The 13,576-nt window shown below is 55.8% G+C and overlaps 1 protein-coding gene and 1 long non-coding RNA gene across 6 annotated transcripts in view; one reads left to right on the top strand and one right to left on the bottom strand.

Moving 5' to 3' along the window:
- Positions 1-2,817, bottom strand: part of LRFN5 (leucine rich repeat and fibronectin type III domain containing 5) — a 39,057-nt gene extending 36,240 nt beyond the window's left edge. Inside the window, exon 1 of one of the 4 annotated variants that reach the window (XM_048307410.1) lies at positions 2,634-2,817. The gene's annotated coding sequence lies outside the window, so the exon portion shown is untranslated. Of the gene's footprint in view, positions 1-2,287; positions 2,341-2,633 lie in introns of those variants that run through there. The other 3 variants (XM_048307409.1, XM_048307412.1, XM_048307411.1) reach the window with 3 other exon arrangements.
- A 368-nt stretch (positions 2,818-3,185) lies between these two features.
- LOC125327934 lies at positions 3,186-13,109 on the top strand. Of its 2 annotated transcripts, XR_007204458.1 has the most exons (4): positions 3,186-5,636; positions 7,319-10,273; positions 10,435-10,671; positions 10,986-13,109. It is a non-coding gene; the product is annotated as an uncharacterized LOC125327934 (long non-coding RNA). The 2 variants fall into 2 exon arrangements; XR_007204457.1 differs by having other exon boundaries at positions 7,319-10,671.
- Positions 13,110-13,576: the final 467 nt, after the last annotated feature.

Raw genomic sequence — 13,576 nt, 5'->3', positions numbered from 1 at the left:
CTCGGTCGTAAGCATGACATGAGCGCTCAGCCCACTGGATCTCCCTGGGATAGGACAATCTGGAGCCCACTCCCACATCTGCATGTGTTTGGTGGAATGGGACAATCTCAAGTTCCCTCCTGCAGATGGAAGTGTTTGGTGAAGAGGTGAACTAGTTCAGCTTTAACTTGCACTGGGCACCTGAGATATCCAGGATTTGCTTCCACTGACTGCCCTGCCATGATAAAACCAGGAAGTGCTCTTTCTGAAAGCAGAAAGATGAGGTAATATGCCAGGAGATGTATCTTAGAGAGGCTTGTAACTGGAGGCCAAACTGGCGAGCTCTGGTGTGCATTATGATCCAATCTTATGCATTTAAACACATTTATTATGCATTTAAACAAATGCATAATCCCTTGAGTGCAGTATATATTTAGCAACGTGGATTGGGAAGGTGTTGGGCACTGAGAACACTCAGTCTCTGGTACGGCTGCTTGTGCAAAATCAAACCTGACTCTCAGGCCAGCAGTGGAATTGTCAGGCCTGGCACACCTCTGCCTGCCAGGACTGACTGTAGCAATACCACAGAGTCCACGGGCCGGGTCCAAGGTGTGGCCTGTACACAGATCCAGGGTGCCCAGTCAGAGTCCTTGCAGCAGCACACGCAGCCCTGAGCACCCAGGTCCAGCCAGCTAGGATGCAGTCCCACCACAGCAGGACAGACCAGTGCCAGCATACGCAGTCCATTTGGGCAGCACTGCTCCGTGCTCCTGGATACAGCCATGGCCAGGGTCAGTGCTGCCAGAGCCAGCCCAGGCCCCTCCATCTGCAGGTGCACAGCTGGAACAATTAGGCTTCAAGTCCAGGACAGATTCATTTCGCCTTGCCAGTGTGCTGTCCGGCTGTGCTGGCCTGAGCAGCCCCACACATGCAGCGCTCACCCGAGGATGCTCAGAAGGAACAAGCCGACACCACGTGTCACACAGGAACATGTGAAATGGAAGTGTGGGTGGGGAGGATCACCAGCACGACAGCATGATGGTCAAGGGCAGGGACTCCCAGGATGTCCAGTTCCATGGCAGTCAGTCAAAGGCCACACAGGACTGGGCTTGGCTGGGGGCACCTCTGTCCCACCCCTGGATTCCAGGACTGGTGAGGACAGGTTGACCACAGCTACCAACACATCCCTCTGCTCCACACACAAAACGTAATGAGTGCCCCGGAGATGCAGGAGACTGGGAGGGAGGAGGCGAAAGTGCAGGAAGGGAAGAGCTGCTGTCCCAGGATGCAGAGGAACCCCAGAGCCAGTGTTCCCCACCCTATGCTGGGAAGGACCAGCCCGGGAAGAGGCTTCCCCAGTACACCTGGCCCAGATATGCCCGTTCCCACACCCGCTGCCGGCCGCAGCTGGGCTCCTGGAGCCGGGAGGGCTGTGCGCTCCAACACCCGCTCCTGGAGCCGCGAGGGCTGATGCTCCGACACCAACATGGCTGCGAGGCTCCGCCGGCTCCTCCGCCGCTGCTCTGCCATCTCCCCAACGGGAACCTTCCGGCGGGGAAGGTCCGTCCTGTCCTACATTCGTTCTCCCGCACACAGCGGTGTTCGCCACCGACGGGGCGGGGGGGACGGAGGAGAGGGGGGCGCAGCCGCATCCCGGGACGCAGGGGACCGCGGCAGCCCCAGGGAGAGAGCCGCGGGGAGAGCGGTGTGTGTGTGGCGGCCAGGGGCGGTGGGACGGGGCGGGAGGACTGGGGAAGGGGGAGCCGCGGGGTTGCCGGGTCCTCTGGCAGAGCCCCGCACCCCCTGAGCCCCCCGCGAGAGAGCCCCGGGATGGCTCCGCGCACGGCGGCGCCTCCGCCCGCCCGGGCAGCGCCGCAGCGCCAGCGGTGCCGGGTAACCGGGCGGCGGCGGCAGCGGCACCGCGGCGCGGAGGGGGCGGCGGCCGCGGCACGGGCGGCCCCGCAGCATCGCAGCCTGGCAGCATCCCCGGCCCCGCAGCATCCCCAGCCCAGCCCAGCTCAGCGCGGGAGGCCGCCGGCGCCGTCCCGCGGGCAGCGGCGGCAGCGCGGCCAGGCCCGGCCCGGCCCGGCCCGGCCCGTCCGCGGGGCACCCGCCCGCCGCTCCGCGCTCTCCCCGATCGCCGCCCTCCCGGGAAGGGCGTCGTCCCGGCGCCCCCGCCGCGCCGTAGGGTCGTCCTGACCGGGACGTTCGGGACCGGCCGGGCCGCCCCCCGCCCCCCCCGCCCCGTCCCCTGGGCCAGTACCGCGGTGCAATGCAGATGTGCCGGGCGCGACTCCCCTCGCGTTACCTGGTGCCTCCGGGGACGGGCGGCGGCCGGAGCGCGTCCCCTGCGGGTGCGGCCGCGGCCGGGCCCCGGCGGGCTGCGGGCGCTGGCGGCAGGCGGGCTGCCCGCCGCTCCGCCCCGAGCCGGCGCTCACCACCCGCATCCTACCGCGGGTCCGCGGCGGAGCTGCCCGCGGCCGGGGCGGGCAGGGCGGCCCGGGGACGGCCCCACGCGGCGGCTCGGGCGGGTGGCGGCACATGCACACACGCGCGGGCGGGGGCGGGAGGCGCGGGACAACCCGCCTGCATTAGCCCGCCCGCATCGCCCCGCACCGGGCAGCCCGCCCTGCTCCGCGCCCGCCGGCGCTGACCTTGTCGTGTACCTGCGCCAGGTTAATCCTCGCCAAGCGCCGCCGCTCCGCACCCCGCTGCGGAATCCTGTGCGCCAGGCGCTGCACTGGACGGACGGACGGACGGACGGACGGACGTGGCCGAGGCGCGGGCAGCCCCGCCGCCGGGCCGTCGCCTCCCGGGTGCGGGTGCCGCTAGCGCGGGGCGGCCGCCGGCAGGGCCATGTGGCTCCGCGCCGCTCCGCGCCGGGCGCGCTCAGGCGGAGCAGCCGCGGCGGCGGGCGCTGCGGCGGGGCAGAGCGGGGAGCGCGGCGCCCGCGGCTCGGCCCTCCGCGGCGGCGGCAGCTGCGCCCATCCTCCGCGCCGCCGGCCTCCGCCCGGCCCCGGCCACGGGCAGCCGCGCCGCTCGCTGCCGCATGGAGCAGCCGCCGCCTCCCCCGCGCCGCGCCGCGCCGGGGCGGGCTGGAGCAGCCGGGCCCTCCCCGCCCCGCCGCACGCACGGCTGAGCCGCAGCCGCCCGACCGCCGCCGCGCAGACGTGCGGCCGGGCCGCCCCCCGCCGCGCCGGCCTCAGGGCTGCGCGCCGCCGGGCGGGACCAGGCACGGGCACCGGCACGGATACGGACACGCCTCCGCCTGCCCCGCGACGCCGGGGCCGGGCTGAGGCGACGGGAACCGAGAGCGGCCGCGGTCCTCGGGGCACCCCACAGCCCTTCCCCAGCCGCCGCCCGGGGCCCCGGGTCCGGAGCGGGCGGCGGGCGGGGGCGGCGCGGCTGCGGGGTTGCGCGAGAGTTTGACCTGACGATGGATCCGGTAGATGCACCGGCGGAACCGTCCCGCGGCGCGGAGCGGCCACGCGGGGTGAGAGCGCGGCGGCAGCTCCGCTCCGCGCTGCCTGGCTTGGCGAGGGCTCCTGTCCACCCTCGGGGCACGCAGCTGTCCGCATCCTGCTCGCGCCCTGCCGGTCCGAGGACAGGGACTGCAACACCGGACTTCTAGGAGGGATGATCCTGGCAGAAGAAGTAAAGGTTGGGTCATGTTTGGGGGCAGTAAATTGGAGCGCTTTTGGGGATTCCGATCGTTACCTGTCTCCTGGATCTCTAACAGGGAGGAGAGTGCATTTCGTGCTATGGAACACTGACACCCTTCTCTAATGCTCTTTTGTGGGAAAACGCCACGGATGTTACAGGACCCGAAGAAGAGGAGCACTGCCTGGAGAGCCTGGAAGAGGAGCTAATTAACGAACCTCGTAAGCGGCCAGTGACCCCGCACCTGGAGGGATGTGCAGGCACGTGCCCTGCCACCACTGGGCAATGGCCCCGTCTCCCCCGACACCCCTCCGCTGGGACGGGAGGCAGTTGCCCACTCCGCCGGGGCTGCCCTGGGACTCTCTGCAGCCGGACCAGCCCGCGTGGCCACCGCTGCTGACGGTGCAGGAGAAAACCCCTGGACTGCTCGGCACGCTTGGAGGCAGTGGGAGCAATGCTGCTGGGGATACACTGGCATCTTCTCGCTGGTGATGCACGTGGTAGGAGCCCCATTCAAGAAACGGGAAGATGCAGTGACAGTCCTCATGCCTCTCTGCTGATGCCATGCCAAAGTTTTTTGTGCCTTGGGATGCAGCGTCTGGCGTCGGTAAGGGTGAGAAGAGGGAGCACATCACTATTCCTGGGCTCAGGGCTGTCCGTGTGACTTAAGAACTTTGAAGGGGTCTCCAAAGCAGCCTGTTACCCTGCTCTCACAAGGAACACAGCTGCAGAGCCACGTCATCCTCTGCCCTTCTGACAGCCTCTGAATCTGTCCAGGGCTGGGCTGCCAGGCTGGGCCTGAGTTAGCGTTTATCTCCAAGTACCAGCTGCTATTTCATGGAGCTGGTTTGAGCTGTTACAGGGGGAGAGAGGCTGGCAGGAGGAAATTAGTCTAAATGTTCTCTCCCTCAAAGGAAAACTCATGTTGGCTGCTTTTGCTGGGGTGGTCTCTGCCCCACATTCAGTCCTAGCGCTGATCTCCTTTGGAGCTGGAGGCAGTGTCATGCTCGGCCCTGATTTGGCGTTCACAGTGTGCTCCCCTGTGGAGAAAGAAGAGAGACAATAAGATGCTCCCTGGTAAAACATCTGTGGTCTTGGCTAACATCCACCAGTGTCTTGGGCTTCGGGTTCAAGCATTTGCACTCTGTCCGTTCTCTGCTGCCCCAGAAGCAGGGGGGCTGGCATGCCAGTGATGCCAGCAGTGTGGCTGTCATTGGGAGAGGAGGCAAACATCGGGGTATGGCTTCCCTGGCCATGGGAACATGGAGAAGCTCAGTGGAAACTCAGTGGAAGCTTGTGTTCAGAGCCTGGTATGTACTGGGGGGTGCACTGGTTTGCACCATCCAGCCCAAACACACTGTGAGGGCTGGTTCAGGACCCCTCTGAACTGGTACCAGTACAGCACAGCCCAGGAGCTCCACAACCTTGCAGCTAAAGCAATGTCCTGTGCTGTCCGGCCTCAGGTGTTTGAGCAAGGGCTGCTGCATCTTCTTTGTCACCCTGAAATCCCTCCTGGATGTGAGACTGAGACAACAAGACTGAGACAACAACACCCCCTAGTTATGTACCCAGTGGGAAAACTGCTCCCCCCTGGGGCCTCTAGGACTGTGGGAACTGGGGGTGTGCTGGGGAAGTTCGCTCACTGATGGCTGAGATGGAAAGACCGCTTGTCTGATCCTGGACCTTGACCTAAGTGACAGTGTGTGGCTGCTATGCTGTACAGGTCTTACCCTGAAGCTGTTCCCCTCCCTCTTGGTCACCCCTCCACTGGGGTCTTTCCTGGGGTGTTCCTGGCTGCCCCCAGTGATGCTATGGGGGTGTCTGTGCCTGAATGCTCCCTTCGATGCCCTGAGACAGGCTGTTTTGGGACAAACCTCAGTGCTGTGGGTGGGGCAGGTCTGTGTCCTGGCATCGTTATTCCCAATGCCTTGCAGTGTACCTCATGGACAGCACTGTCCTGCACAGCCTTGGCACTGAGGATGCTCAGGATTACTCAGGTGAGCTCCTACCTAGCTGTGGCCAGGATTCACCCTGCCTTGGGGACTCTCACTCCTGCTGGGGCTCAGTCACCTCCCCCTTTACCCTTCTGAAGAAGCTCTTGCTGGGGGTTTTGTCTTGGTCTCACCAACCAGTGTTAAAATGCTTTTTTCCCAATAGAGCTGGTAACTCCTTAAACTGAGATCTTTTTCCCCTCACAGGTATAATTTTAAATTTATTTCATCATTTCTTTTTTTGGCTGAAATAAGGAGACCTTGAGGAGAGTTCTTTGTTCAAATAGCACACAGAGCTCTTTTATGCACTTTCAAACCCTTAGTCACCTCCGGAAGGAGGGACCTGGGGCCTAGGCACAGTGCCACTGTGCTGCAGCTGCTGGCGACAGGGTGCCATGCTCCCCCAGCCTGCTGCCCCCAACACCCACACCCACGGTGCCACAGGGGGCTGCCTGTCCCTCATCCCTTCAGACCTCCTTCCCAGCCCGACCTCACAGCCCGGAGCCATCCTTTGAGCTGTGGCCGGAGTTGCTGCTGGACTGCTTGGGCAGCAGGAGGGGCGGGATGCCCGTGTGTGCGGTGGTGGTAGCTGTACCATGGACTGGAGCAGGAACTGTTCAGGCATAACGTCACTCCGCACGGAGCACAGTTTTCCATCAGCACAGGCGCCCTTCCTCGCCAGGCACCGAACGCTGGTACCGCGTGCTGCGTGTACACCCTAAAGGAGACCAGCAGCAGTGCAGGGGAGCAGCTCCAGGCACTGCAGGCTTTGACAGCCTGGCGAAAAACATGTCAAGAGGCAGTACATGGTACTCCTTAAGAGAGACTCTGGTACCTCATCAAAATGCATCTGGAAGCGGCAATGCTTATTCATCCTTACAAGGAGGAAATTCACTGCCCTAATCACTGAAATGTCAAATGTCCCGTTGCATGAAGTAGGTTTCTTGTCCCTGGAGCACCTTGGAGACAAGAACGCCTCAGGTGCCAGTGCACGCCAGCCTCTCCTCCAGAAGAACCAGGGAAGCATGTGGAGTTAACGCAGTGATCATTTCCTGGAGATGTTTGTCATTTTAAGTTCTTTAGTCTGTAAGATGGGGGAGCTGTTGCATTGTACAAAAAATGGCAGGGACCGATCCTGCTCCTTCTGGAGCCCTCTGCCTCCTTGTCACCAGGCCACAGGTGAGGTCCTTCCCCAGCTGTCCTGGTGTCCCCAGCTCTCGCCCTCGCTGGCCAGGGAGGCTCAGGGCAACTGGTGCTAAACCTGGCCCGAGCACACAGGTCCCTTAGCACTCCTTCTGATTTTATTTAAGGTGAACTGGTGTGACATTTCTCCCTAGAGTCTGTTCATATTGGTGCCCTGGTTTTTATGTGCCAGCCCCACCCTGCCGGACCCTGCCACTGGCACTGCCAGTGAATCACTCAAAACCTCCACAGGGGGTGGGGGGCCAGCGACAGGCTTATCCTCAAACAGACTCAGTTCATCTGGTAGAAGCAAACCAAGTAAAGCAATACTTTATACCTGGAGTGCACCCTTTTTTGCATTTTTAACCAAAAAATAGCTTAGATTAAAAGTGTTGATGACAGTAATTGTAGTGTCTGTTTGCTTAACCTTTTAACAAATTTGTTCTTTGAGAAATAAAATCATGTGCTGATTTGTTTTTTTTAATTTCTTACATGATTATATGAAGACTTCCAGCTGTTGGTACCTGGCTTATTTATGAAGTGCATTAAGTGTCAGACACAAGCTGGAGGATGAACACAGATGAGCACTGACTGTCCTGCGGTGATCGCATACCTGCCACAATTCTGCATTGTGTGAGCCCAGTTATGTCTGGGGAAGACCTGGAGGCACAACTGGGAAAAGTTTGCTGTGCTAATGAGGAGCCTTGTCCGCCTCACCCCAAACCTCGTGGGCAGGCTCTGCCTGCCCTGGAGCCAGCACACAAGCTCAGGGCTCTCTTCAGCCAGCTTTGCACCCCACACAATGGGTTTTCTCACCCCCATGGTGGCCTGGCAGGGCCACATGATCTCACCTGGAGCATGGCTTGTTTGATTTGGAAATAGGCGTAGGAGGAAATATTACAGATGGAGACCCTACATAAGAAACGGGAAGAAGCAGGTATATTGTAGGGCTGTGAATAAAAAGTAGAGACTAAGCTCAGTCATAATTTAGAAAAACAGCCTGTCCAAAAAAACCTGTTACCTGCAAAAGGCCGTTTCCTTCTGCCAGCTGTCATTGACGCCTCCAGGAACTGGGACTGGTGTTCCCAAGGCAGGGAGAGGCCAGAGCAGTCGGAGACTGCCAGGGGCTCACTGCAACTGACAGGCAGTGCTGATGTGTGGGATGGAGCTGGGGCAGAGCTTACATGAGGAGAGGGCTGCTGGCACCATGGGCAGCCCCATCTTTCCGTCTCTATAAACATACTTGTGTTCTTGCAGGGCCCAGCACAGCTGGACGTGGAAGGCAAAGCCAATCTGTATCCCAGGGAAGGGCCCAGGGCTACACTGCAGTGCTGTGGTCTGGTGAGCTGGTTCAGGGGCAAACAGCTCTACATTTCTTTCTGAAGGTGACATTAAGCCTCCTGGGTTGAAGAACAATAATTGCCCATCCCTGACTGCAGCTTCCAATCACACATCGTTGAACAGCTTGAAAGTACTGGGGGAATGGTTGGACTTGATGCTCTCAGAGGGTTTTTCTGATCTAAATGATGCTGTGATTCCATGATTTCAGCAGACAGAAGTGTTGGGTGCTGTGCAGATAGGATGGGCATCACCTGACACACAGCACGAGCACCTAATCCTTTGCCACCAGGGCTCAGCACCTCTCCTGCTGCCTGTTTAAAGCCAAAGACGTGCTTCATTGTCTGTCTCCTCCTCCTTGTTTCTGGAATTTTAATAACATGCTCTCTTAACACTTGCACTCTCTTCGTATTGGAGTTTTGGGTCTCAGTCTTTTAAAATTCTTCCTTATTCACATTTCTTTCTTACACAGTTTATTCCTTCTTTGTTCAGATGACTTCTCAGTAGAAAACAGAAAAATCTCCATCACCAGCCTGCCCCAATTCCCTCAGAGCCATGTGCAGAGCTCGTTTCCATAATAGATGGGAATTTGTTGTTCTACCAGTTACTGATTTAAGTCTTTTCCTTAAGCCAAATTTTGCATGGAAGATAGTGTCCAGTAATCCAAGCTATTATTCTTCTGGATGTTCCATCTCCTCTCTTATATCCAAGCAACATGCTGAGGGCTAATGTTCAACTCATCATGGTGGGAGAATGAAGAGCTACCCTACACCTCATTTGTACACAGAAGAAAGAACAAACTTTTATTTACAGTGTTTGCAGTCTTCAATTTATAATATTTACGGTCTCTACAGTTGCAGTGTAGACTATGCAGGAGCTCACCACTGCGATAACCACAATGAAAAGGTTGCACCAAAAAGGAGTTAATTTTCACTGCAAAAATTACTCTGGAATGCAGGCTGGAGTGTTGCTCCCCAGCAAAGGAATACAATATTCCACTGGAAGAGGAGGAGAAAGTGAATTTAGTGATTATTATGCATAAGCATCCCAAACAAGCAGAACCAGGAAAATAATAAGATAACTAATATTTTTGAGAAGCTGCTAATTGGAAAAAAAAATAGAGACACAGAAGCAAAAGAATTCTAGTAATAACTCTTCAAAAAGAGCGAACTGGTGTCTGGCATGGATCCCCACTGCTTCCGAGCTTGTTCAATTAAAATCAACATTGAATGGGTTTTCTTTCACTTCCATTACTCAAGCTGCATCCTTCAAAAGGATGGCAAATGATTGATATGCATATGAAAGAACCACAGAGTATGAAATTACAAAATGATACAGGGTTTGGATATTTGCACTTTGAGATATTAAATCTTCTGAAGGAAAATATTTGAGCAAATTCTGAATAAAGAACCCTACAGAGGAGAAAAGAAGAGCAGCAAGATAATCTAATAAGGCAGGGGCTCAGGAATTTCCAGGTGCTGAATTTCTCAGTTCAGCCATGACACGGTGTTTCCAGCCCAGGATCTGCTCTCTCTGGTCTGGGCATTCGCTACCAGGGTCTTGTGTATGTTCGTAACACAAACGAGGTTCAAGGTCCTGACTCGGATTTAACCCTTTCCAGACATACAGAGATGCTAAAAATCACTTCATTGCTCCTGGTGCCCACACTCCTTTGGTTTTTGCAGGCTCAGCATTGCTGCTACACCTCTCCAAGCAGGTGGGAACCTTCTCAACTGTCCCAACAGGCTCTGCAGCACAGACAGCCCCTGCTGCTCTGCAGCCATGGCTCCCAGGAGGGCACCACTGCTCTGGCGCTCCCTGGTGTCCTGCCCGGCCACGGACACACTTCCTCACAGCTGGCAGCTGGCAGGAAGAGCCAAAGGAGAGGTGTCATGGTAGTTTGGATCTCTCAAATGTACAGGACAAAGTGCTCTGTAAATTAGGTTTTTTTAATGAGCTCATTAGGAGATAAGAGAACCAAGCACAACAAACAAGGATTTGATCCCCTTTGCCCAAGGGATTCACATGGATTCACTTATTCACTACTTGAGTAATGAGAGTCCATAATGTATAAGCCATAACTGAATCACACACCTATGAGCAAAGAAGATCCCAATCCAGGGGTGAGTGTTCATTTCTCCTCCTCCATCATGGAGTGGGCATCCCCTCCAGCACAAAAGGAGGCAGGGAAGCCTCAGCAGTCCCACTGCTGTGGGATCCACTGCAAAGGCTTTTGGGATGAGCTGACTTCTACACCTCCCAGCTTGGTCTGTTCTATTCCCAGGAGACAGCAGACTCTGATAGAGCTTTCTGACAGGTGATATGTGGAGATGCTGGCTGCAGGGATGGGGAACAGTGGCTGCATTGCAGATCTTCAGCTCCTTCTGTCCACCTCCTGCCACCATGGGGCTCTTGCTCTGACCCAGTGATGCTGCTCCCAGCACACACCAGGCTGGTGGGCTACAGGCTGGGTTAGCCAAAAATCTGATCAGGAGTCACAGGAACACTCACAATGTTCCAGGTATTCCCTTTGATTCTGGTTTTTGAGGTGCATGAGGAGGGCTTGGGCTGTCGGCAGTGTCTCAGTCTGCCAGCCTGCTTTATTTTTATTAATGTTAAGTGCAGATTAAACATCAGTGAAAGTCACCTGTTTGGCATGAACCATCTTGTCAGGAATATACTGCATGGAAACCCATTAGAGAGTTGCCTGATGGTCTCTAATCACACAAGACTTCCACACTGTGTTTAAAATCTCGGGATGCTATGACTTGATGGTAATTAGTGGTAATTGTTTCCCAAGAAGGTGCTGTATTTGACTAATAACTCTCTTTACAGGAGTCAGGGAGATCGGGGAGACCTGGGTCAGGAGCTGTCACTGCTAATTACCCTCTTACTCCTGTTGCTAACAGGAGCTCTCAGCAACTCCTGCCAGTGTCACCTCTCAAGGATAGGATCCTCTGTCCTGCGGGGTGCCATTCCTTAAGGAGAAGTGGTAGGTGCGTCATGCCAGTCTGACCTGCCACAGGGCACAGACCGAGAGCCACAGGGTCCTGGCTTTTGCTGCTGTTTGAAGTTCTTCTGGAAATGAACCCAGGCTGGGTTAAAGAAAAACAACTTCAATAGGCAAAACTCAACTGTCTCCCCGGGTAAGCTGCTTCAATCTCTTGCTGTCCTCAACAAAAATGCATGTTTTACTTCTGAACTTCAGTTTCCCACTGTAGCTTCCAAACACGGGGGTTTTTTTTCTTTTTTTTTTAAGTCCAGCCCCTGAAGAGGAATGTTTTCCTGCTTTTCCTGTTCCTCAGGCCCTGAATAACATTTCCTAATGTGCTGGGATTGTCTGTGGGTTAACGGGAGGGGATCAGGGGATACTGAGAACCGTGCTGCCACCTCCAGACCAAACCCCTCTCTTCCCACCCTCACGCTGCTGCCCTGAGTAGCCACGTGTCTGCTGGTCCTTGGAGCTCACACAGGACAGTGAAGGATAAAGGCTGGTGCTACCACATGGTTTTGAAAAAATGTGGCTGCCAAAAGGGTTTGGTCATCTGAACAGGTTGAGAAATGCTGAAAATCGCAGGAAAACAGGTGCTTTTCTCCTTGTGTTGGAGCTGCCCAGGAAGGTGTGGGGCTCCTGTGCTGGCACAGAGCCCAAGAGCCACGCACCCCCTGCACCCTCAGGAAGGTGGCCAACCCTGTCCCCCCCACTCACGGTCTGGTCCCCATGGATGAGTGCCTGCACCAGCTCAAGCCTGGCTCCCACAGAGGTCTGGAGGTGCCACCACACTCCTCTCTCTGAGCATCACCCTCCTCTGCTCCTTGTCCTACTCCCTGCCTGCCCGTCACAGCTGCTGGCTGCCCGGCTCTGCTCTCCAGGAGATGTGTAAATATCAGTTAATCTGATGCTCTGAGTTCTAAAAAAACCACCCAAAATCTCCACCACGACTATTTTATAGCCTCAGGGAGTGAGATTGCAAAGAGGCGGTGCCCTTGGGAGGTCAGGGAGATAGGAATATGGAACAGGAATTCAGTGTGCATAGACACATGAAAATATCCAGGAAATGGGAACTATATGTCCAGAAAATATCTTTTACACGGCAGTGACCAAGCCTTTCAGGGACCTGTGTGGAGCAGCAGTTGTCCTTGTGCACCAAGCCAAAGACGGGTCTGGGAACGCTCCCCTCTGCATTGGGGTTAACACCCTTCAGAAATGCCTCACCCATTGCCCCCACCATAGTGGGGTCCCCTGCCTCAGGCTCTGCACCTGCTGAGCCCCACAGCCCAGTGTGAGCCCTGCACCACCATGGCAGATATCTCACTGGCAGCACCTCCTGCCACAGCAGCTCCCACCTGCACTCAGCATCCTCCTGCTGAGCTGTGCAGGAGCTGTTGTGTGGCACCGGCCTGGAAATCTGCTTTCCTGGTTTCTGGGTACAAGACAGCTCAGGTTGCTGGTGCAAACATGAGAGCTCAGTGCAAGAATCTCTGTGCAGCTCAGCCTGGCCAGCCTCACACAGCCCGGGTGGGCAGTCTGTGATAATCTTGCCTGGGAGTCAGGCAACAGGAAAATATTCCTGGCTGAAGAACTTGGCTGCAATTTGTCTCCCTGAAACCCGATTTGTTTGACTCCTAAATTACCTACTCCTAAAATTTTCTCCTAAATTTACTCCTAAACTACCTATCCAGTTGTCTCCAGCTGCTATTTCTTCCCAATTTCTCCTGTGAATTTGCACACTGCTAAGGACTAACCTCAAGATTCCTGTTTTTCTGTCTCACTTCAACCCTTTCTTAAACTAGAGGAACAAGCGTACCTCTTTTCCCCACCCATGACACCATTCCCAATTTGGCAGTCACTATAATCACAGCTTCTGGTCCGTCACAACAGCACCTTGGGATGAAGACCTGGTTTCTGTGCAGAGGAATCTTAAATAAAGCTGGGCACAGCTCTGTTTCAGAGATGCATTTTTTGATATTCAAGTAGATTTTTATCTTCATTCATTCCAATGGAACGACCTCATACAAAATGAAGAGATAGGTGCTGTTGTCTCCATTTAGCTTTCCCTCTCATCACTCCCTTCTCTAGTTTCAAACGGCACAGCAAAAGGACCTGCTTCCAGAAAAGCTTTTTACCATCTGGAAAACTACAGATACTCATGGATAAGACGTTCTCAGTCAGTAGAACCAAAAATCTGCTTCATGTATGACCACTTGTCATGTCTGAGACAGCTTTTTGAGTCCCTGGCACAGTCCAGGGCAGGATTGTATTGCTGGTCACATCCAAGAGCAGCACTGCAAGGAGAGCTCTGGCTCTGAAACAACAACAGTGAATTAACTGTCTTCCTCAAAAAACAGAAGAAGGAAAAAGAAATAACCTTTTGCCTTGCCCCTCTGACTGGAAAAGCATTTCTAGAGATCCTGTTCATTCCATC

The sequence above is a fragment of the Corvus hawaiiensis genome, chromosome 6, assembly GCF_020740725.1.
Source record: "Corvus hawaiiensis isolate bCorHaw1 chromosome 6, bCorHaw1.pri.cur, whole genome shotgun sequence".
Lineage (NCBI taxonomy): Eukaryota > Metazoa > Chordata > Aves > Passeriformes > Corvidae > Corvus > Corvus hawaiiensis.
Note: the sequence above shows the minus strand (reverse complement) of the source record. Positions and strands in the feature narration are given on the sequence as shown.